This window comes from Trachypithecus francoisi, unplaced genomic scaffold (assembly GCF_009764315.1).
Source record: "Trachypithecus francoisi isolate TF-2019V2 unplaced genomic scaffold, Tfra_2.0 Lachesis_group0, whole genome shotgun sequence".
Lineage (NCBI taxonomy): Eukaryota > Metazoa > Chordata > Mammalia > Primates > Cercopithecidae > Trachypithecus > Trachypithecus francoisi.
In genome coordinates, this window is record NW_022681453.1 from 38,051,093 (window position 1) to 38,077,522 (window position 26,430).

Here is a 26,430-nt window from a genome sequence, read left to right on the forward strand (position 1 = left end):
TTCAATTTGATTCCCTTATGGCAGCCTTTTTGGTCATATAGAGGTCATATCTTTTTGCATTCAATTATGGACATCAAGCATTTTTCTGATTTTTCCCATTTTTGTGCATAATCATTTTTGGAGGATAGCTCTGAATCTTTAGGGTAATACTTTTTTTTCCTTTCTGTGCCATATTTCTTCACAGATTCCTGTTGAATTCCCCCCACCCTGTTCATTCATATAGAAGAATGAGAGTCCATTTAATCTCTTGTTTGTTAATCAATATGGTGCAAGAATTGACAATCCATACTTTGTCCTCTTGGTTGCATGTGCTATTTATTAATATATGAGTGTTTTAAAGGAGGCTGTTTTTGTGTGTGAAGCACTCAAAAAAAACCACAAAAAACAAAAAAAAAACTACTAACCTAAGAGGTAGCCTTGGAAAATAATGTCGGGTGTATAGTTCCCATCTTTATTCTCAAGATCTTGCATAAATTCATTGAGTGCAGCTCTGTTGATCTGTTGTGATCTTACGCTATTACCACGAGGTAGTATTTTATAAAATACATGAAAAATCTACAATTTCCAGCAAGTACCAGAGGCATGTCCTTTGTCCTCTCTTGTTATTCCTCTCAGCTTCCTGTCCATTTGATTTCTGGGAGCTTTGGTCTCTTATTAGATGTCAAAAAGAGACCGGCCTGGGGTGGGAGGGAGTGAGAATGAATGGGAGAAAGACAGCACCATGATGGCTTCAAAAATAAACACCTGTAGTATAGGGGACATATGTGTGATTTACAAGTAAGTCTAATCTGGTAGTTTGAAGGGGCCTGACAGATAAAGGCTCTTCCACTTCCTATTAGTCATTACAGTCAGTGGAAATGTATGAAATATATTAGCTCTAGGCTGACCATCAGCCCTAGTTTGGCTTATAGCTCTGGGGTTTCACCATGTATCATGGCTTCCTATGTATTTTAATGGAAAGTTGTGAGAGCGTGCATCAAAAGCTGCTGATCAGATGCTATTCTAAACCAGAAGCCACAGGGGAAAACTTTAACTGAGCACTTACCCAAATGGTGATGAATGTCAAATTAGTAGAGTCTGAAAGCAGGAGATCTTATTGTGTAAAAGCAGAAGAATGATCTTTTCTCATTAAACAAGGGTCTCAGCTTCACAGCATCTAATGTTAGAGAAAAACTAAAATTCGATCTATGATGGTGCTTTTAACATGAAAGAAACCTCATTTTTGTTTTGTATTTTATTATGCTGTAGCTCTCCTATAAATTAGAAATAATCATGACACTGTGAGAATTTATTGACACCATAAATATGGTGAGATTATTTTATAACAGTGTTACTCAGTTCTCCTCTATAAATGCTTATCTTCCATATTTCTGATTCTCTAGAGGAGACAAAGCCTGACTCTAGCACCTCACATTTTAATGAATTTATTGGTAGATATATTTTTTAAATGGTCAACATTTCTTTCTTTGTCCATGAAATCATATAATAAACTCATAGACTATTCTTAATCACATAGTGTCTTTTTTATAGTCAAATGTTGCAATTCACAGATTAGTGTCCAATTTTCTTTGAACCTTTCATGGTTTTAATAAAACCAGCAGACATAAACAGGTCCTGTGACAGGCAAAAAGACCCTTTTTTTTCTGGGATTATGTGAAAGTGACTGGGTTGCACATACAATTAACATATGAGGTTTTTAAAGGAGGCTCTTTTTTATGTAAGAAGGAGTCTCCAAAAAGTACACAGTGCCATTGTGAAAATAACAGCATTTACACTTGTCAAGGGAAATAAAGAGGCACCAGGCTGCTATTTTTCAAATGATGCAGCATTGATTTAGTGTAGACTGCCACAGAACATTCTTCATAAACCTGCTATGTTAAAATGTAAATCCTTAATTCAATAATTTTCCTCCAAGCTCCTCCCACCCTTGCTTTGTCTTTATTTCTCCAATTCTTTGTAGGAGATTAGAGGGCTCATTATTCTTGGGTCGGGAGGAAGTCAATGAATCATGAAGAAAAGGTTTTTATGAAGGCAAGTCACTATCTCATGTTCAATATGCATAAATAATAATAATTTATTGTCATGAATCAAGGACCTGTTTTCTATTTATAGCTCTTATCCTGAGAAAAATTAAGTGCCACATAATTTCCATGTAAAAAGATCAATTTATGAGCCACTTGTCTATCAGAGGCGAGCCTCATTTGGAAGCAATGAGTATGCCAGTGAATTGCATGGTTTCTTTCTTTTGGAAACAATACAAGCTCAAACTTTTGACATCCACTCTTGCTCTTTGACAAAAAAGAGCAAATGGTTTCAAGAGTGAACACTAAGTAATATATTGCAAAGCACAGTTGTTCTTGGCCATAGTATATTGGTTTGACTTTGTAGTGCTTCTAAAAAGGTATATATACATTTTCCCAAAGTGTGTATGTCCAACATTATGTGATGCCACTGGCACAACTGATGACACTGATGACACGGTTTTTATTTAATGTTTTATAAAGCAATTTGCTTCTGGGTACTTTTAGAAGCTACAGCATCAATGTTGTCTGGTTAACTTTTTTGGTCAAATCTTTTGTCAACTAAGCCAAGGAAGGTTTTTTAAATTGAGGTATAATATGCATACAGCAACAGACACAAATTCTAAGTGGATAGCTTGGTGAATGTTTACATATGTCTATGGCCATTGTAACCACTATCCAGATCAAGATACAAGCATTTCCAGCCACTCAGAAGGTTCCTTCATGCCTCTTCCCAAGATGTAACCAATACTTTAATTGCTTTCACTAATCGTCTTTCTTATATCTGAACTTACAAATGGAATCTACAATATGAACTCTTATGTCTACCTTCCCATAGAAGCCAGTCATAAGAATGATTTCACTCAGTTGTTCTTTGGATTAGGCTAAATTGCTAGTTTCTCTGATTTTTTAAAGAGATCCAATAGCAGTGTCATTTTAGAAATAATACTTGCCTTTTCCTCATATGGTTTTGGGTGGAGTTTTGTCCTCTTTGGAGAAGGAACATTCATTCACTCATTTATTTATTCATTCACAGAATATGTATTAAGCATCTACCATGTGCCATGGGAAGTGCTGGTGTAGCCAGGAAGATGAAGAAAAAAATGGACATGGTAACCAACCCCATCGGTTTGCAGTCCAATGAGGGAGACAGAAAAAACACCAAGTAAATGTACAAGTGGTGGTCAGTGCCTTGGAGTAAAAGTAAAGGAGGTGGATATGATGAAACGGAGTTCTAACAGGAGTTATATTTCAGATGGGTTGTTCAGGGAGGGCCTCTAAGGAAGTGATATTTCAGTGGAATCCTGGAGGGTGAGAAGATGACAGGTAGGTGGAGAGTTAAGGAAAGAACAATCAAAGCCAAAGAACAGCATGGGCACGCCTGAGGTTGAAGAGCATCTGTGTGGAGAAACCAAAAAGTCTGATATGCCCACTGGATAGTGAAGGAGGGAGAAGAGAGTAAGATGAAATTGGAGAATGGAGAAAGGCAGTAACCTAAAGGACTCTCCACAGTTTATATGTGAAAACTTGACATTGATTTCAATCCTGAAGGTCTTGTGATCTAGAGTTCCCATTGGATTTTTGATTATATTGAGTCAGTGCATCAAGAGTACCTTGAGGCTGTTATTGGGGTGGGCCTCAAATGAGGACACAGAGATGCTGTACACATAGTGAGTATGTATGTATGTATAGAGACAGGATCTCATTCTGTTTTCTGGGCTTGAGTACAGTGGCACAATCATAGCTCACTGAAGCCTCCATCTCCTGGGCTCATGCAGCTCTTCTGCCTTAACCTGTCGAGTAGCTGGGACTACAGGCATGTGTCACCATTCTTGGCTCGTTTTTTCATTTTTGGTAGAGATGGGGGTCTCACTATGTTACCCAGGCTGGTCTCAAACTCCTGGGTTCAAGTGATCCTTCCACTTTGGTCTCCCAAAGTGTTGAAATTGCAGGCAAGAGCCACCATGCCTGGTTCCAATATTGAATATTATGACTCTTATTTTGAGGTATCTAAAGGAAGAATTGATTTCAGACCCAAGTCAGCAGCATCACACTGGGATGGAATTTTGGAATTCTGATACCAATTCAAACTCTAGGATATCAATTCAGGTCCAAGTACTTTTTATTTTGAAGTAGTGGCTGACAAGTATTTTATCACTGACCTTGTTTGGAATTGTCAGAGCATGGTTCCAAAAAGAGAAAAAAAAAAGTAGATAGACTTTGGGTTGATTTTATTGTTTCAAAATTCTCTGCAGAAAATGTGCTCTTTATTGCATATATCCAGGTTTCATGTACCTACTTTGATACATCTATCTTCTGAAACATTAATCTTGGGAAAGTGTTATTTTAGCCACAAAAGTAGTTTAAAATTTAGAGGGTGAGGAGAAAGGACCCTTTATTATCCCCAATTCACAAATTCTGGAATTTCATGGTAAAAATATTTAATTAAATATAAAGGAAAATTATAAATTATCACTAAAATCAAATAAAATACTCATTCCACTTTTCATGAGATGGTAATGAGGTGGTATATGGTTTGTGTAAAATATTTATAAAAATTAATTGTGCTAGATAAAAAGTTTCACTGCTAGTACTATGAGTGTTTTGAACCGTATGGTATTGCTTAGAGCAGCAGTTCTCAAACTTTTTGGTCTCAGGACTCCTTTGCACTCTAATATTGAGAACCCCCTCCAAAGGGCTTGCCATAGAAAATTCTGGAAATTAGCCAGGTGCAGTGGCTTGCACTTGTAATCCCAGCACTTTGGAAGGCTGAGCTGGGTGGATCACTGGAGGCCAGAAGTGCAAGACCAGCCTGAGCAACATAGCAAATCTCATCTTTACTAAAAATAAAAAATTATCTGAGCATGGTGGCACATATCTGTAGTCTCAGCTACTAGGGAGGCTTGAGAATTCCATGAGCCTGGGAGGTGGAGGCTGCAGTGAGTTGAGATTGCAGCACTGCACTCCAACCTGGGTGACACAGCAAGACTCTTTCTCAAAAAAAAAAAAATCCTGGAAATTACTGTCTCATATTCCTTAGTCATACAGAGGCTCACATTCCATTAGACATTGGAAAAATGACATCATGACGATTCATGAAGCCTCTGGAAAACTCCACTGTACTCCATAAGAGAATAAGAAGAGGCAAATAACGAAAAGGGCTTTGATTTTTCAACTCCTCAGAAAGAGTCTTGGGGGACCCTGAAGGGTTCCCATATCACACATTGAGAATTGCTGACATAGAGGTTGACAATATGAGTGTAAAGGTAAACTGAGGCTGGAGCCAAACCAGGAACGAAGACACAAGGCAAATGGCAGTGAGAATAGCCTTTATTAGGACTCGCCGGCGAGGTTCCTCAGTCCAAAGGTGTGGGCCGAGGAAGTCACGCTGAGGGAGGAGAGTAGGGGCTTTTTATAGCCTGAGAGGTAGGGAAGCTGCTTGTACAAACAGGGCCTGGGGAGTCTTGAAACTACCAGGCAGGAGTCGAGTAAGGGTCATGAGGAAGGGGTCTTTGGAAACTGTTAACGGAAACTGCTGTTTACGAACTTGTGGAATGCAGGTGAGCTGCAGGTCATGGGGGAGTGTGGTTGCCCAACCAGAACTCTGACGCATGTAAGTCTGCAGGTGTGTACCAGGGTGAAGGGAGTCTTTAACAAAAGGCCTGCTACGCCGGGTAACGCCGCCATGTTAGGTCTAGATTCCTGCCTAACAGTGAGCTTTAGGAAATGAAGTTTACCTCCCAGCTGCATCATTACTGGGATTATCTGAAAGTGATACCTTTAGCTGTTAAATGGGCACAATAATAGTTACCTCACTAGTTTATGATGAGGGAAATATGGTAAATTATGGGCAGTATATCAACTGTGAATCTTTGGATTACACACAACAGAAAACCCCACCAAACTTAACCTTAAGAAAAAGGGGCACATTTCATGGCTCACTTTTCTTAAAAAGGCAAGAAGAGCTACTGTTTGATCTAGAGTTTGTGGGGTCATGAGGGATCTAGCTTTGTGTTTTGTCCTCCTCCGAGTCTTGGCTTTGTTCCCAGAATGACCTCCTTCATCACACAATGGCTGCAGAATTTCCAAGCCACCCATCCTCATACCACACCCTCCAGCTGAAGGGAACTTATCTCTTTTAGTGGCTTCCATGAAAGAGAGAGGCAGCTTCTTTTCCCAGTATCTGGATCCATGCTCATTTCCAAATGAATATGTTTAATTTACATATTTATTTCCATATCAATCACTATAGTGTGTTGGTGGGAGGGAGGAAGACATGCATTTATTTGAGGGCATTTGAAACTCATCCCCAGATCTAAGGGTGAAGTTGATCTTACCCAAACCTTGTGACTGCCAGTATGGAGTGCTGATTCCCCCAGAGGAAAATTGGATGGATTGGGTGCTAGAAAAGAGAGATAGAGTCTAGGAGAAGACAAACAGCCACATAGTATGTAAATAATCTAGCATATAATAGCTGTGCAGAAATGAAACCCAGGCTGCTGGAATGCAGTGGTGCGATCTTGGCTCACTGCAACCTCTATCTCCCAGGTTTAGGTGATTCTCCTGCCTCAGCCTCCTGAGTAGCTGGGATCATAGGCATGTGCCTTTCTCCCTCAATCTGAGAAATCCTTTCTCACTTCTGGGATCCCTTCCCTAGTGAACAGCATGAAACCTCTCTGACCATATAATTATGAGGGGTGACTGGCATGGGGGAGATACTTGACTCAATCAAACCAGCATGAAAACCTGGCTGCCACAGACTGTCAATCTCAATAAACAATAATTTTATGCTGTGAGGCATTTTGTAGTCTAATAGTGCTGAAACGGCCAAAGAGAATGACTCTAAAGGGAAATGAAAGCTGCACTAAAGAAGAACAAATAGCCTGTTGGTGGAGGGGGGAAATGTGAGTTCAGATGTTTCTGTATGCCAGGCTGAGATCCTGACAATTAAATGCTGAAGATGAAAATGCTAGAGTTCAACTTCCATAAATAAGCCATGGCTCCAGGGAAGACCTGGACTCCTGAATTAAAGGAGGCCATATTTTCCAATCAGTATCACTCTTCAGAAAAATTCCTAGCTGAGTTGTTTTTCTTTAAAGCAGCATTCATTTTGGTCTGAAAATTTCAATCATTAAAAGGCGCACACTAGTGAATGACATATTTTGACATGTCACCTGAATATCAACACGAACTGTAAAACATTAGAGATATCAGAGTTAATATGATGTCTCTAAATATTATTATTTTTCCACAAGCATAAAGAGGAGCGTGAGGCCTTTTACCTGCTGTGTTTCTCTTTTCAAGTTTATTTTAGGAATTTTTGTTGGTAACCCTTAACATTTTTTTCTTGCCAGCAGTTTTATTCAAAGTCTAGCACATTCTGTTTCACTTCTTCGTAAGAGAAGAAAGAAAATGCATTCAACAAGAGACTCAAATTTGGCTCGGTTGTAACTCTGCCTTCTTGTTTAATGACTCCTGCTCCCACTCTCCTTTACAATACGCACGATTCTATAGACAGCTGCACACAATTATTAAATTAGAAAATTTAAAAAGAATTAATCCAGCCATACATTGATTGGGTCAGCAAACTTATTGTAAATTTCTCTCTCTCTCTCTCTCTCTCTGTTTCTCTCTCTCTCTTTCTCTCTTTCTTTCTCTCTTTCTCTCTCTCTCTTTCTCTCTTTCTCTTTCTTTCTTGCCCTTCCTTCCTTCCTCCTTTCCTTTCCTTTCCTTTTTCCTTTCCCTTTTCCTTTCCTTTTTCCTTTCCCCTTTCCTTTCCTTTTTCCTTTCCCTTTTCCTTTCCTTTTTCCTTTCCCTTTCCCTTTCCCTTTCCTTTTTCCTTTCCCCTTTCCTTTCCTTTTTCCTTCCCTTTTTCCTTTCCCCTTTCCTTTCCTTTTTCCTTTCCCTTTTCCTTTCCCTTTCCTTTCCTTTTTCCTTTCCCTTTTCCTTTCCCTTTTCCTTTCCTTTTTCCTTTCCTTTTTCCTTTCCTTTAATGAAAAATAGTGCAACTGCTATGGGAGACAGTTTGACAGGTCCTCAAAAAGTTAAAGATAGAATTACCATATGACCCAGTAATTTCACTCCTAGGTATGCACCCAAAACTACTGAAAATGTGCATTCAGATACTTGTACACAAATATTCGTAGCAGCATTGTTCACAATAGCCAAAAGGTGGAAACAACTCAAATGTTCATCAGTCGATGAATACATAAACATAATATAGAACAACCACACAATGGAAGGTTTTTCAGCAAGCTTCTGCAAAAGTAATGTAGCACTCATACATGCTACAGCATGCGTGAAACTTGAAAACATGCCAAGTGAAAGAGCCAGACACAAAAAGCCAGTCACATATAGTTCCGTTTCTATCAAATATCTAGAAAAAGTAAATTCATGAAAACAAAAGACAGTTTAATGATTGTCAGGGAATAAGGGGAGGAGGGAATGAGAACTGACTTGTTAATGGGTATAGAATTGCCTTTGGGAGTATTGAAAATATTTTGGAACTTGATAGAGCTGATTATTGCACAACATTGTGAATGTGTTAAGTGTCACTGAATTGTACACCTTAAAATGGTTAGTTTTATGTTATATGATTTTTTCCTCAATGAAAAAGGGGGTTTGGTTTTCTTACTGAGTTTTTGCCTTTAACCACCCACTATACTGCTGTGTACAATACAGAGAAGTAAACCAAATCTTACCCAATCCTGAGGGTGAGGAATAACTTTATAGAGGAGCTGATACATGAGCTGGATATGGAAGAATGTGTAGGGGCCCACCAAACTCTGTGTGTGTGTGTGTGTGTGTGTGTGTGTGTGTGTGTGTGAGAGAGAGAGAGAGAGAGAGAGAGAGAGAGAGGTGGGGATTCTAGATAGATAAAACAGCTTGTGAAAATTCATGGGTTCAAAACAGGAAGTGAAAGCAGTTTGGTGACAATGGAATATAGGGCTTTAGGGGAAAAGAGGGTAGGGTCAGGAATGAAGTTAAAGACTGATATTAATTTAACACATATTTATCAATTGCACATTTCCATAGGCCAAAGATTGGAAATTTCTAGAGATCTTTGTGGATAGCAACAAAAATTCATGTTGGCTTAGGATACTTATTATTACAATGGTGTCCAAATATATTTAACTGCTGAACTCCAGTATATAAAGATGTTTGCTTATGAATCTCTCATTGTAATCTTTAAGTCAACTCTAGATAACTTTGAACATATTTTTTACACAGGTTTTCATTTACTTTTCATGCCGCTAAACACATAGCAATTTAATTTTTACTTACCTGTGGCACTCATTGACCATATCCCCTTGGTACTGAACATTTCTGGGCCTGCTGGCCCCTCAACTTCTAAATGCCAGTGGCTGGGTTTCCTTGTCTGTTTTTTGCCTTTGTCACAAGAACCCACACTTTCCCCATGCAAAGCAGGTCAGAAATGCTAGGGAATTATAACTGTCAGAAGTAACCATCAACAAATGACTGATAGGAATTGATGGACACATACCCCAGCTCCCTCTCCCTCTGGATGGAATAACTCTAAGGTGCATGTTCATCAGTCTCCCAGAGTCCCAGACAGAATGAAGCTCCAGATGCTCACAGTAGTAACTTGCTCGATAATTCCCCCTTTATTTGCTTCATTTACTCCATTGTCTTACTTCTCTGCTCCCCTACTTGCCTTCAAATCTTTGTCTTACAGTTTGCTCTGGGAGAAACTCAAATAAAGATACAGATTTTAGTCCAAAGTCACTTCCTCAGTAGCTAGTTAGGAAAAGAGAATCCACTTAGGTATTTCAAACACAGGAGATTTAATACAAGGGATTGGTTACCAAGAGAAAAGGAATGATACCTAGATTTTGGAAGCAATTTTTCCCTCTGGCTGGAAACCAGTAGCCTACATTGGAGCACAAACAGACAAATAACACTCAGGGAAGTATTTTCTGACCCCCAGACAAGGTAAAAACAAAACAAAAAACCCCAAGAACCTCCTATTGTCTACATTCATGGCACCCAGTTGCTTTAGTTTAACTCTTATTTCTGTGACAATTTGATTAATGTCTATCATCCTCACTCGATTACAAATCCAAGAGGGATTTGTAATCCAGAGTATGAGCTCACTAAGTATCTGTTTGAAGGAATGACTAAATGAGTGGCGTGCCAGAACAAGCTTGTACCAGCTCATGAAAGCCAATTATGCAATTCTCTTTCTAACTCTATGTTCAGTGATGTCAGGTTGGTAGTTTAAAATTAGCCGTTATGAGAGTATTTATACCACAGAAATTGGCAAACATTACAAATAGGAGCTTCTCTATTTGAAGAATTCAGTTGTGAAACATTTACTAGTATACCACTAACTGAATCCTATCTAACAATGCAAGATAATACAATGTATCCATTTCCATAGCTCCATGATTATGACTTTCATGAAATGTCTTAGCCTCTGTCTATATTTGTGCAAAGAGAGGAAGAAATTTTCAAGGAGTTTTTCTCGTAGGCATGGTTGGCTCACCTACCTTCAAGGACATCTGGTGTAGACTTTTCCTATTTCATTATTTAGCAAATAGAAAGAAGAATCAGAAAGAGCAAGTTAGATTGGCAACATGGTCATCCCTTCCAGCATTCATGTACACGTGCAGTTCTGACCCCTCAGCCTGCTCAGCAAATGCAAGATGCAGAGATTCCTCCGACCAAGCTGTCTTTCAAACCTCTGCCACCGTAGGTGCTTGCTTCTCCAGATTCAATATTTTAATATGGGCATATTTCTGTACATAGGAAAGTAAACGCTTTTCATGAGATGCCCAGGTTCTACCCTGTAACCTTATCTAAGCACCTACAAATACTGCTTAGAAAATTGTAGCTTCACCTACTAGAAGATTGAAATTACTTTTATGGAAAAGGGAGGTTTGTGAGCATCTAAACATCTCCCAAGACTGCTATTTGAACAAGTCAGTGCAATTAGGTTGTAGAAAACTATACTAAGATGCAAGAAAAATGGTTTAATGTACATTGAATTTAAAAGTAGCATCTTTTAAAATGTTTCCTATCATTTCATTTCTTATTATTTTCATGTTTGCATACCTGGCGCAAAAGCAATGATGGGCCAGACAGCTGGGTCTTGGTGGGAAACAAGACAAAGACACCCAACTGTCCTAGTAACCATGATACTCTTCCCTGCCACACATTTACAGGTACAAATAATAGTAATACAAAATAAAAACAATATGATTATTCCACTGAAGAGGGTCTTTGATGCAGCAAATTATTAGCTTTATTAAGCATCAATCCTCAATTTTCTGTGTGACAAAGCGAGAAGTACGTATGAAGCGTTTTTGCTAACTTTTGAGGTACTGTAGTTGTCTTGAGGAAAAGCACTTGTGCAATTATTTGAGTTGTGAGCTAAACTAACTGCTTTTTTTTTGTGGGACATGATCTCTGTTTCATAAAACTACGTTTCATGGGATTGTTATTCAATCTGGGACATTTGTTAGACCATTTTCTTGAAAATGAGTAAAGTGAAACTGTTACTGCAAAGAAAACAACGGACAGTATTTATTGTCAATAATAAAAATCAAGCTTTCCACTGAAAATGTTAATGTTGGAAATTTTTATAAGTACTACTGTTAGCTTGACAGTATGAGTTTGACACCGTGAGTTTTTCCAATGAGACTGGTGGTAATATTAACCTATGTGTTTTTTGGTATTTTAATGAAATGTGCAGTATTTAGAAGATCAGCACAATTCAGTAAACCAACAGTTTCCAAATGATTGACTAGATGGTGTTACAAAATCCTATGTGGCTAAAAGATCCATTTAAAGTAAAAGTTAGCAAGCCTGTAATCCCAGCACTTTGGGAGGCCGAGACGGGTGGATCACGAGGTCAGGAGATCGAGACCATCCTGGCTAACACAGTGAAACCCCGTCTCTACTAAAAATACAAAAACTAGCCGGGCGAGGTGGCGGGCGCCTGTAGTCCCAGCTACTCGGGAGGCTGAGGCAGGAGAATGGCGTAAACCCGGGAGGCGGAGCTTGCAGTGAGCTGAGATCCGGCCACTGCACTCCAGTCCGGGCGACAGAGCGAGACTCCGCCTCAAAAAAAAAAAAAAAAAAAAAAAAAAGTTAGACGAATGGATTTTAGTGACACAGAATACAAAAAGGTCATTGATAAGATTCCACATTGAGCCTGTAATCCCAGCACTTTGGGAGGCCGAGACGGGTGGATCACGAGGTCAGGAGACCGAGACCATCCTGGCGAACACGGTGAAACCCCGTCTCTACTAAAAAATACAAAAAACTAGCCGGGTGAGGTGGCCGGCGCCTGTAGTCCCAGCTACTCGGGAGGCTGAGGCGGGAGAATGGCGTAAACCCGGGAGGCGGAGCTTGCAGTGAGCTGAGATCCAGTCACTGCACTCCAGCCTGGGCGACAGAGCGAGACTCCGTCTCAAAAAAAAAAATCCACATTGAACCTAGCCTTTAATAAACTATCACTTGTCTTCCCATAATGATGGCAGAGTGAGAGCAAGCCCAGTAGCCCACAACCACCATGTTTGCATCATGCCTCCTAAAACTCCATTGACACAATGAATCACACAGCTGAGCCCCAAGTCACAGGGTGGATGTGAGTGCTACAGAGTTACACAGCAAAGGGCATAGAAACAGGGTAGGGTGATGAACCTAGGCCATTTTTGCAGTCAACCAGAGCTATAATGATGACTATGGAGTCTCTCATTCTGTGCTGGGTGGTTTGCATCAATTAGGCCAAATCCTGTAAATAACCCTAAAATGTGGTGATTTGTGTAACTAAAAGCTCTTGATTGCAAGTGACCAGAATCCTCACACAAACTAGTTGAAGCAAAAGTGAATTTATGGGTTTACTTTACTGGAGGTGAACCAGTTAAGGTTGCTTAGCATATCTGAGTCATGGGATGGCTGAATCTAGGGGCTCTTGTGAAGTTTTTGATGCTTTCTCTCCATAGCATTCAGCTTTGGTTTTGTCTGTATGTTAGATCTTTTCTGCGGATGACATGTTCTCTGAAGCCCCAAGAGTTGCTCTCAGCAATTCGAGGTTTACATAGTCCTCTCAGTTTGCAGTCCCAGAGAAAGATGGGGCATCTTTCCCAATGGATTTGTTCACAAAGTACATTGGTGGCTCTCCATGACCTGGAAATGGTTATAAGTCGATGTTTGTAAAGGAGTCCTAAAGCCAAGAGGTTGGAGAACTGCAGAACTAGATCATCACTAACATTCCTTCTGGTTCTAAAATTCTAAAATTATTCTGGTATCATTTGTTATCTCCTGGTTGAATTGTGGTAGATTTTACATTTGGAAATAGTAGAATCTGAATCATTATGGCATATTTTATTTATTATGTTACATAAAATGTTCCCCACACAAGATACTATGTACTCTTGGAAGCAGGGTACAGTAGGAGATAACACTGCAGAGACTTCTTCTAACCTTAACCATGTTCATAAAGAAGAAATAGCAAGACCCAAAACTTTGTCTTCCGATGGAACTGTATTGCCAATAGGATTACATTTTGTATAGAAATTCTTAATTCACCAATTTTTTGTATATCCCTCTAATTTATCTGTCCCGAAAGGAAATCTAGCTTAAGGAAGCTAAATACACAGGTTCAATTTTTGGGCCAAATTCAGCCAACGGGGGCAGCTGCCAGAATTGCCAGACTACGAAGGATCTTGAGGCCAGAGAAATCTGTGTTGATCAGAGATGTATGCCATCCTTAATTTAGCTTGCCTTTGCCTTCAAGAGCTAACTAAGAAGCCAGACATGTTTTATATGCCTATAAGAAACATCATTGGAAGGGGGTCTAAGTGTTTTGTGAGTCACATAGAAGGAACTACACAGAAGATAATTTGATAGTTTAAGCAGAAATAAGCAGCACTTATTGAACTAGCTTTTTAAAGTAAACCAAAAAGCCACAAATATCTTGTTCATCCATTCAATAGACATTTATTAGAAGCTTCCCTTAGTCAGGTACTATGCCAGGTTCTGGAGAAGCCAAGATTTCTAAAATTTGCTCCATTGTCCCCGATGTCATACAGTCTAAGCTCAAACAGTCTAAAACATTCTGTTTTTGTTGTTGTTGTTGTTGTTGTTGTTGTTTTTGGTAAAAGGGACAACCCTGGTGTTAGGTAAGTTTTTAAGGGCATGTTGTAGGTTATGGTTATTACTGCTAAGCAATGAACCTGACCCAACAGAATCAATATTATGGAACTGTCTAACCCAAAAGCAACATTTTAACACCCATAGTAGCTTTCTGTTCCAAGACTCTGTGCATAGTTTTGGCACAGGCTCTGAAGGAAATTGTGTGTATACATTCAATTACCTTTATAGGTATAAATTATCCTTTGCTGCTTTCTCTACTGAGAATATGACTTATGTTTCCTTGCCTAAAATGAGACCCATTATACTCTATAGTAAACATGTGGCTGGATGGGTTAACATTAGCGCTTAAGCTCTGACAGCTTTTATTCTTCTGTTTTGACATGTCTCACGGCTGCATGTTACAAACAGAAGGAATACCCGTGGTAGTCTTCACACCACTCATGCAGTATGTGATGGGTGGTTTCTACACTGTAATTAATATTTTGGATCCTCACTCATTAATTTGGCAGAGAAAAAATAGCAACCCATATTTGACAGTTGCAATCTGACTGGCCAACCTAATTATGCTGGAAGGGAATAACCGGTGACATTGTTCATGATGAAGTCTTTACCTCCCAAGTCGTGGTTGTTATGTGGCATGCGTATCTCTCCTTTGTAGTGGTCTTGCAGAATCTCATTGCAAAATCCTAAAAATGCACAATAAACGGTTTCCAGAATGTTCTCCTTTGAGCCAGCTGTGTTTAACTTGGTAGCACTGTTCAGCTATCACAGGGACAGGCATATAAGTAAGCAGCAGGAAAGAGAACAATCCACTGGAATAACAAAGAACTTTGACCCTTGAATTGTATTTTCTGCTAAAACTTCCCCAGTGGTCTTTGTGTCTGGGAGGCTACGCGCTTAGAGGAAAGATCACGGGCTTTGCAATTAAGCAGATGTGGATTCAAATCCTGGTTCCTCATTTACTATGTGCACTCAGGCAGGATTATTAACCTGCATAAGACTAGTTCCTCATCTATAAAATTGTGGTAGTGATGCTTATCTCTTAGTCATAAAGGTTTTTTTTTTTTTTTTTTTTTTTGAGACGGAGTCTTGCTCTGCCGCCCAGGCTGGAGTGCAGTGGCCGGCTCTCAGCTCACTGCAAGCTCTGCCTCCCGGGTTCACGCCATTCTCCTGTCTCAGCCTCCCGAGTAGCTGGGACTACAGGCGCCCGCCTCGTCGCCCGGCTAGTTTTTTTTTGTATTTTTTAGTAGAGACGGTTTAATAAAATACTAAATATTCTGTGCTTAGCATCAAGCTGGTGCTCAGTTCATGTTTTTTCCTTCCTCTTGGATCTAAACCATCTTGCAGAACTTCCATATTAAGGGACATTTTTATCAACTCCCCAACCTTTTATTGTTTTTTCAATATCTTAAATAACCAAAGGCTGGTAAATTTTTTTTCACACAAGTGCAGGGTGTAACATGGAAACGGAACATTTCCCTATTATTTTTAACATTATTAAGTTTAACATTATATCCATGATGATTGTTTTTCGTCTCTCTTGCCACTCTGCTCTTTTAAATAGACAAGCACTCAAGAAATAGCTATTTATTTCTCAGTTTTTCTGCCAGTGGGGTGACTTATTCTGTGCTCAATTGAGACTGAAAAGAACGAATATTTGTTATTCCTTCCACCCATTTTGTAAGACTCATCTGTCTTCTGGTCACTGACTCCAGCTGCTGCTATGATCCATTGCTGGACAGAGCGGCAGATGTTTTAGAACCCACAGAGGACATGAAGACCATTAATTCTTTTCTTCTAATTCTTTCACATAGCCATGGCCAATTTTACTCTGGCAGAACGTGGTGTTGGTGGGATGGGCCATGTGGTGTTTCTCTGACAGGGTGCCACCAACTGTCAGCTCTGGCTGGTGCTCATCTCTCAGAAAGGCCAAAAGAGTCATTTCTGACAAAGGCACTGGGGATGTCTATTCTTCATGGACATTGCGTGTCCAAGTTTCTCCTTAGTCTAAGCAACAGAAATTTCTTCCTCTGTTTTCCCCAAATAAGCTAAGCTCCAAAGTATCTCAAGACTCAAGAGAGATTACTGTAGCTGGATGTGACCAGTGGCCACTCTGGGGAGGAAAGGGAGGGGGAAGAGGATGGCTTCTAACGTGTGTCAGCAGCCAATGGGAACATGAAGGTGGCTCAGGTGCATTCAACAGCAATTCGTCTTGGTCTCCTTCACTGAATATTAGGGTCGGCGGGTGGGGGAGGGGGATTTTCCTGGTACCCCTGGCACATAGGAACATAACCTAAAACTCCTTAAATTGTCTTATCAGTTGGTCATGTTTCAGCAAAAATAATTCTTAAGTTGTGCAATTAGTTGTTTATATTTTGGCAAAAGGAATCCATGGGAGAAATAAAAAGAAACTGTCCCCAAGGACTTTTATTTCTCTCCCCTTACTGAGTTGGAAAGTAGGGTATTTAAAAGTTTCTTACATTTTAATAAGCATAAATTTGTTTTTCAAGTGCTGATTGGGCTTCAGAAAATGTGTATTATTACTGCTATAGGCAAGCAGCTCTGTGTAGTAGAAAGAGTGCAGACTTTAAAGCCAGAAAGATTATGGTTCAAACTGTGGTTCTTGGCCATTTGCTTTGTTGCTTGTTGCCTTGGCAAATCCTTCCACCTCTCAGATTCTATTTCTTAAGATTCTGTTTCTTCATCTACAAAACGGTGACAACAGTATTCAAGTGATTTACGTCATTTGCATATCTTATCCAGGGTCCTTTCCTTTGGGTATCAACTCCACCCACTTTTCATAAAACTCAGGAAGAGTTAACCCCATGATGGGTTGGAAGATGACCTGATCTTGGCCAGAGTCCTCATCTTCCTGGCCATGGACATTAGTTCAGGAATAGACATATGATCCAGGCCAGGCCAGTGAAAGTCTGCCAAGTGACTTTTCTCCAAAATCCATGGGGAAAATGCCTTCTGTTCTGAGATAGCAAGTAGGATGATCAACTCATTCATATCTGCCAGGGGTTTTCTTGGTTTAAGCACTGACTGTCCCCCCATCTCAGGAAACTTCTCAATCCTAGGATTGTTGGTCATGATATTGTTTGGCTGTGTCCCCACCCAAATCTCATCTTCAGTTTTAACTCCCACAATTCCCATGTGTCCTGGGAGGGTCCCAGTAAGAGGTAATTGAATTATGGGGGTGGATCTTACTTGTGCTGTTCTTGAAATAGTGAATAAGTCTCACAACATCTGATGGTTTTAAAAAGAGGAGTTCCCCTACACAAGCTCCTTCTCTCTTTGCCTGCCACCACCTGTGTAAGACATGACTTGCTCCTCCTCTGCCATGATTGTGGGGCTCCCAGCCATGTGGAAGTGTAAGTTCATTAAACCTCTTTTTCTTCCCAGTCTTGGGTATGTCTTTATCAGCAGTGTGAAAACAGACTAATACAGTAAATTGGGACTAGTAGAGTGGGGTGCTGCTGGAAAGATATCCAAAAATGTGGAAGCGACTTTGGAAGTGGGTAACAGGCAGAGGTTGAAACAGTTTGGAGAGCTCAGAAGAAGACAGGAAAATGTGGGAAAGTTTGGAACTCCCTAGAAACTTGTTGAATGACTTTGACCAAAATGCTGATAATGATATGGAACTTGTTGAATGACTTTGACCAAAATGCTGATAATGATATGGGCAATGAAATCCAGGCTGAGGTGGTCTCAGATGGACATAAGGAACTTGTTGGGAACTGGAGCAAAGGAGACTTTTGTTATGTTTTAGCGCAGCATTTTGCCCCTGCCCTAGAGACCTGTGGAACTTTGAACTTTAGAGAGATGATTTAGGGTATCTGGCGGAAGAAATTCGTAAGCAGGAAAGCATTCAAGAGGTGACTTGGGTGCTGCTAAAGGCAGTTATAAAAGGGAAACAGAGCATAAAAGTTCAGAAAATTTGCAGCCTGACAACGTGATAGAAAAGTTCTTTTTCTGAGGAGAAATTCAAGCTGTCTGCAGAAATTTGCATAAGTAAAAAGGAGGCAATGTGAATCCCCAAGACAATGGGGAAAATGTCTACAGGGCATGTCAGAAGTCTTCACAGCAGCCCCCCCATCATAGACCTGGAGGTCTAGGAGGAAAAAGTGGTTTTGTTGACTGTGCTGTGTACAGCCAAAGGACTTGGTCCCTGTGCTACGTGCAGCCAAGGGACTTGGTGCCCTGCGTCCCAGCCACTCCAGCTGAAAGGGACCAATGTAGAGCTTGCGCCATGGCTTCAGAGGATGCAAGCCCTAAACTTTGGCAGCTTCCACGTAGTGTTGAGTATGTGAGTGCACGGAAGTCAAGAATTGGGGTTTTGGAACCTCCACCTAGATTTCAGAAGATGTATGGAAATGCCTGGATACTCAGGCAGCAGTTTGCTGCAGGGAAAGGGCCCTCATGGAGAATCTCTGCTAGGGCAATGTGGAAGGGCAATGTGGGGTTGGAGGCCCCACACAGAGTTCCTACTGGGGCACTGCCTAGTGGAGCTGTTAGAAGAGGGCACTGTCCTCTAGACCCCAGAATGGGGCACTGTCCTCTAGACCCCACTGACAGCTTGTACTGTGTGCTTGGAAAAGCCTCAGATATTCAATGCTAGCCTGTGAAGGCAGCTAAGAGGGAGGCTGTACCCTGCAAAGCCACAGGGGTGGAGCTGCCCAAGACCATAGGAACCCACCTCTTGCATCAGCATGACCTGGATGTGGGACGTGGAGTCAAAGATGATCATTTTGAAGCTTTAAAATTTGACTACCCCACTGGATTTTGGACTTGCATGGGTCCTGTAGCCCCTTTATTTTGGCCAACTGTTCGTATTTGGAATGGCTGAATTTACCCAACGCCTGTGCTCCTATTGTATCTAGGAAGTAACTAACTTGTTTTTTATTTTAGAAGTTCATAGGTGGAAGGGACTTGCCTTGTCTCAGATGAGACTTTGGATTCTGGACTTTAGAGTTAATGCTGAAATGAGTTAAGACTTTGGGAAACTGTTGGGAAGGCATGATTGGTTTTGAAATGTGAGGACATGAGATTTGGGAGGGGCCAGGGATGAAAAGATATAGTTTGGCTGCATCCCCATCCAAATCTCATCTTGAATTGTAACTCCCACAATTCCTATGTGTCATGGGAGGGACCCAGTGGGAGGTAATTGAATCGTGGGGGCAGGTCTTTCTCATGCTGTTCTTGCAATAGTGAATAAGTCTCATGAGATTCGATGGTTCTAAAAAGAGCAGTTTCCCTGCACAAGTTCTTTACCCATTACCATCCATGTAAGACATGACTTGCTCCTCCTTGCCTTCTGCCAAAATTGTGAGGCCTCCCCAGCCATGTGGAAGTGTAAGCCCATTAAGCCTCTTTTTTTTTTTCCCTCCGGCCTTGGGTATGTCTTTATTAGCAGTGTGAAAACAGACTAATACAGTCACCTTCATTGCAAGCTGTGAGGATAATTTAAACCTGGAGTTGCTTTTAGGGGCTTTGTGGAAAATGTTATCTCCAGAATGGATCTGTCACATAGGGGAAACAAAATTGAGACATGGATTGACACAGAACATTAAAGATCCCATTTGGGTTGCTATATCCAGCCATGCTGTAACTCAGACATGTTAAGTAACCTTTCCTAGTTTATTTCCCAATTAAATAGACTTTTGCTTGACATTGTTTGTATGGGCACTCTGTCACTTGCAGTCAAGAATCCTTATTATCACAGCACTGGGTTATTGTCAAGATGTAACCTGCTTTATGCAAAGCTTGTAGCTCAAAGAGAAGCTCCAAGATCATCATCATAGCTCTGGTTAATGGCAAAAGTGGTTTCAACTTGGCATGCCTCATGCCTCCCTGTATCCATGCATGTACAGCATGGATACATTGTAGTGACTTTCTACTCTGATTTATTTCTTTTGTGTAATGGGATGTTAGCAAACATGATGATTGAGAGACTGAATTTGCTCCGGCTGGCTCCATCTTCCATCACCATGAGAAGGAAGTGCCTAGGCTAGTCTGTTGGCGATTGAAACCCACAGAGCAGGACCGATCAGCTAACAGTGAGCAGAACGCTACTGTCAAAAGATAAAATGACAACAAATTTAGTTATAGATCTAGTTGGCTTTTATTTGAGATTCATGAATCCAGATGGCGGAAGGAGAGCTCTCAATGGGCTGTGGCAGAACAATGGTTTTTGTAAGATGGGGACAAGGAAACAGAACAATAGAAAGAAACCTGATTGACTGCCATCAGGTTACTTGTGGTTATTTTTTGTTAAGGGTTAAAGCAGAGGGGGCTTCCTTAGTTACAATGTAAAATGTATTCCTCACTGTGAGTCATGGTGAAAAAGCTGTAAAGCCACTACAAAAAATTAGCTATTCCTGCTGTTATTTCTAAATGTTATTAATAAGCTAAATTTTGTCTATGGTAAGTTAATTTCTCTCCCATTCCTCACCCACTCACCACTGGTTCTTACTCCAGTAATTAAAGAAAGATTTCCTGACTTCACTGCCACAGAAATGGTAGTGTTCTCACAGTCTTGTTGGAGCTATCATATTTCAGATGTATATGGCCTTTGGAACCTGCTTTTTCTCCTTTGAAGAGACAGGAAATCTTGTCTTTTTTTGACCCCAGAAGATTCCTTTGCATTGAGTGAATATTCTCCGATATACCCAGTCAGATCCATAAACACAAGCCAGGCAGAAGACCAGATATGAGCTGGGGATTTGGACTTTTAAATTGAATTGAAGTTTTTTGGTTGCATTTACCCTGAGAGACCTGTAGTGGCTTAAACATGATAATCCGTCAGGAAGCTCTGTAACCAAAATTTATATACAGTTGTCCACACACTAAGGGGGTCATTAAAATCAGTGTTGTAATTGATAGGTAATGAAGGGCCATTTCTGCACTTGATTTTATCCATTTACTCTCTGTTAAATAGTGCCAACCAAGCAGAAAAGATAGGAAAAGATGTGAAAGGTAAATTATAACATAAATAATTGTCTACAGTCTTGGTGTCTGCTATTCCCTGGACCCCGTAGCCAGCACTTTTTGTTTTGTTGATACTGAATCTTCTTGTATAGCTGGGCCTATTTGATAACTATATTTGTAAGTTCCATTTAGACTGGTATAATGCATATATGATAGAAAATGTAGAATATTGTCAGGATGATGTCTGCTTATGGCATCTTCTTGTGGAAAGCAGTCAGGAAACTAAATTAAAGGAAATTGCCCTTCCTCCTGTGAGAAACTGTTTTGACATTTACACTGACAGTTACATAATGAAGCCCTGGTGTTTTGGTGATGATCTGGGTGGTACCCGGCTCTGCAGGCACTTCAGCTGTGATTACCTAAGAGGAATATTCCTCCTGCTGTCCTCTGTGTGGTAGTGAGATTGTCTTCCATTCCAGTGCACAGCTTCTGTTGGTTTCTCAACTTTCACAAGAGGATGCTGAAAGGCTCTACCCCTAGTTGGGTTTCCCCTGAGTCCTTTGAGTCTGAATCTGCCCAGAAGTGGAACAGTTGCTTTCTAATCCAGCAGTTAGAATCTCATTTAGTATTGTCCTTCTGCTTTCTAAAAAGTGGAACTGTGTTTTGTGCAGGAGTTAAGAAAAGTTTTGTAAAGTCAATATCCCCTTGAAAAATCCCTGAAGTTGATTATTATAAAGTACATTGTTTTTATATCCATTATTAAGGCCAACAGACAGTTTTTCTTCCAACCCTGAAACAGATGGCTGGTTCTGTGGTTGACACCAGATGAAGTAGTTGGCTTTCATCAAAGGACCATGTTGTTTGAGAAATACATCGTTTTATACAACAGAATCACACCTCAGGACAACAAGATTCTCACTCTCTGAGGAGAACGAGGGAAGTGAACCCAACTGAAGGACACAGCTTTGTGTCCACCTGCCTCAGGCTTATTATTGTGATGTGCATATCAATTTAGTGAATTGCTCACTGTTTTAACATTGTTTACTTTCTGTCTCATCTTTCTCTGGTCCAGTGGAGCCACAAAACTCCACTGGCATAGAAATTTTGGCAGCCTACTTAAAGAGAATTAGAAAACTCAAAACAGCATGAAACAAGTACAGACAATTATAACACTGTCACTTCTACAGCACAACCTCATCTTACAGTGTCTAAACAAGTCTCCAGGTAGCATGCTTCTTACTTTATCATCCCTCTGTCATATTGCAGTTTGGATGAGACTGTCATCAGCCCTAACTGCGCTCTCTTACATGTTCAAGAAACAAATTTCTCACTTAGTTTTTATCCAGCCCAGCCTTCATTTACCAGTAGTACTGGTAAATAGGTCCTTTGAGGAAAAATTAAAACACTTATTTGTAGTGTTTGCTGATTTGCACAGTGTAAATTCTTTCAAGGCTGATTTTATGCTACCAATATGAAGCTACAGAACATGAACTTAGAAATACCAGAATCCACTCTCGAGCTGACTCCTTTAATTTGGTTTGCAGTAAATAGGACTTGCCTTTATAGAGTGCCCTATGATCCATTTGGCTCAGTATTCAATTGCTATAACTGCATATAGTATACATTCTAGATCAAGCTTGTCCAACCTGCGGCCCATGGGCTGCATGCAGCCTAGGACAGCTTTGAATGTGGCCCAACACAAATTTGTAAACTTTATTAAAACATTATGAGATTTTTTTTATGGTTCTTTTTTTTTTTTTTTTTTTTTTTTTTTTTTAGCTCTTCAGCTATTGTTAGCATTAGTGTATTTTATGTGTGGCCCAAGACAATTCTTCTTCTAATGTGGCCCAGGGAAGCCAAAAGATTGGACACTCCTCCTGTTCTAGATACTGGAGACAATTTCACCGCACATCTGTGAAAGTTTTTTTTTTTTTTTTTTTTAGCACATACGTGTGGTATGATACACTGGCTGAAAGTCATGGCCCTAGGCAGTTGCCAGGGAATATAACCAATTGCTCTTCCAGATATTCTAAAATATTCTTTAATCAAGCCTTAATGGCAGACACCAGGTTACCTGCTGTTGCTGATAGCCTTACTCCATGAGGCCAACAGTTTATACAGTGGGAAAGCTCTCCAAAGCAGCCTGATGAAACATGACTGCATGAATTGTATGAATGTTGTTGAGGTGGTTGTTGTTGGGATGAGGTAGTATCTACTGTCCTCATGAAGATCATGCAAGGAGATTTTCATCTGTTCTCAATATCCAGAATGGTTATGCTGCTGATAATTTCTTTTTTAAATGCTATTAATCCTGATTTGTTTAATTGATCAGGTTCCCTTTTTTGTTTTTATTGGCAGCCAGGAAGTACGACCTCAAATTTTCACTCTACTCATAATAAATGTGTCAGGTCATTATGGCATCCCTTCTTAGCTTCACTGCTACTTCTTATTTCAGGCATTCATTCATTAAGTAAAGATTTGAGTATGTATGTGTCAGATTCCACCCTACAGACTTGAGATGCTCTTTAAAAAGTTTCCTATCCCCTGATACTTTTGGACTAGTAAAATCAAGCATTGAATAAGTGATCATGCAAATAAACATATAATTCTGAATGATGCTAAGTTGCTAAGTACTCTAAAGAAAAAACCCAGGATGTAAACTTAGATAGGGTTGTCACTTTATGCCACTGTCCTTATTTCTCTTTCTTTCATCTGCATTTTATATTGTCCCATCATGTGCATTTTATGTATACTTGTAAATGAATGGCTTTAAGGGTTTTTTCCCTGAAAAAATGGATTAATGACCACATAATGAAAGATACATTTTTTCACTCAGGGTATAACAGTAGTTTTCATTTAAGGACAAAAGCATACCTTGGAAATTTGACATGCATTATAGATTGTAATAAAAGTAAGTAATAATAACTAGTAGTCAACACATTTACCATGTACTTTTTTTTGCTTTTTGATTTTATTGTTATTTTTAATTGACACATACTAATTGTACATCAGTGCGATATTTTGATACTTGTATACAATGTGTGATGATTAAAATAGGGTGATTAGCATATTGATCACCTCAAACATATATTATTTCTTTATGTTGAGAACATTCAAAATCTGCTCTTCTAGATATTTGAAAATATACAACAAATTGTTGTTAATTATAGTCATTCTCCAGTGCTATAAACACTAGAGCTGATTCCTCCTATTTAGCTATATTTTTGTATCTGTTAACCAAAATTTGGCTACCCCTTCCGTCTTTAGTAACCACTAGTTCACTCTCTACTTCTGAGATCAGCTTTTTAACTTTCACACATGGATGAAAACATGTGGTATTTATCTTTCTGTGCCTGGTTTATTTCACTTAACATAATGCCTTTCAAGCTCATGTTGCTGTCAATTACATAATTTCATTCATTTTTATGGCTAAATAGTATTCAGTTGTGTATATAGCACGTTTTCATTATTCATTCATTTGTTAATGAATGAATCAACTTAGGTTAGTTCTATATCTTGGCTATTGTGAATAGTGCTACAATAAACATGGGACTGCAGCTATCTCTTTAACATACTTATTTCATTTCCTTTAGATATATACATAGTAGTAGGATTGCTGGATCATATGGTAGTTCTAGTTTTAGATTTTTGAAGAACCTCCATACTGTTTTCCATAGTAGCTGTACTAATTTACATTCTTACCAAGAGCCATGTACTTAATCTTGTTTTAAACATGTCACAGGTGTTAGTAGTTGGTGTGCTATATGTCCTGACTCCCTCTCCAGGACTGGTACATTCTGATACATTCTGATAGCTCTTAGTGGTCAGCTCTCACCAGGAATTTCCCTTGGTGAGAGGAAGCTGCCTTGCCCAAGTTTGAGTGCCTTATGGGGACAGCATGTGTCCAAAGACCGGTGGATAAAAGAGTATAACATTGTGGTACCCATCATAACTTGGGACAAATTGAAAGGGTCATCAGAGTTCCAGAGCTGAAGTTTTCTTGTAATTATATCACAGCTCCTTTTCTTTTTTGCCTAATATTGCTGCCATCCCTCCCCAGAAGAGCTGATTCTGTGAGCAGACCCTAATAAACTTCCTGCCTCTAATCTTTTCAGAATCTGTCTCTCCAGGAACCCAACCTACGATGTATAGTTCTCATGTAACTCTCAAATTATTACCCTGTTTCACAAATGAAGAAACTGAGATATGATGGATCTGGGTGTGGGTTCAATTGCACACAGGTAACATGGTTACTATACTGGAAGGGTATCTAATGATGCACACTGCAGTTGTGATTTAATACTATCTTTAGCCTTTGGCAGTAATGTTGTGCTTTTGCTTTTGTTTGACTATTTCTAGGGACAAGAAACTCACTATTTAATAAAAGTAGATTTCATTGTTAGTCAGATCTAATCATTAGGACATTTTTGTTTTTGTTATAATAAGATACATTCTGTCTTTCTTTAATGGCTGCCCATTGGTATAGCTCCTGCATTGTTGCGTGATGCAATAAAATTCCCCAAATATTTCAAGAAAATCATGGTTCATTTATACTTCCCTCCAGGCTAGGACAGTGCTACTCAAAGTGTGGTCCCTGGACCAGTGGCATTGGCATCACCAGCGATCTTGCTAGAAATGCAAATTCTTGGGCCCACCCAAGACCTACTGTAGCAGAATATCTGAGAGTGGGCTCTAGAGCTCTGTGTTTGCAAGAGTCCTCCAGGTAATTGTTAGGCAAGCCATCAGAAGCAAGTTTGAGAGGCAGGCATTCTTTGAGGCCATGCTGTGCCCAGTAGCCTATGCATATGGTATTTTGGTTTCTCAAAATATTCAGGAGTTGGTTCTCTTCTCTTTGGGAAGAACCACAGCCAAGCATTCCAAAACTGCTTGTTTTTAGCCTGCTTACACATTTGCCTTTCGAATTGATTTCAGTCTTCCCAGCTTCCAATCAGTGGAATAATCTACCACGTTTTTACCCTAGAGACTGATCTAAGAAGTGATAGTGGTGGGTGGCTACTAGCTGTGTATACAGATGGTAGCTGTTTGGATCTACCAAAAATTATGGTTCTTCGATGATCTTTCTGCTGTGTCTCTTGGTTTAATCCTAAAAAATACACAGTGAAGAAGCTCCCAACACCACTTTGATAAACAATTTTTGATGGTCTGCATTGTTAGACTACGTTAGACTTTAAACTACTTCTTATCAAGTAGGAAGTTAAATATGTTGAGCTCTTACTAGGTGACTGGCCCTGTGCTCAAGTTTGACAGGTGCTATCACATTCAACTCTCACAATGACAATGAGGAAACTGAAGCTTAAAGAGATTTTGTTATTTTCTAAGTTTACAAAGCTGAAAG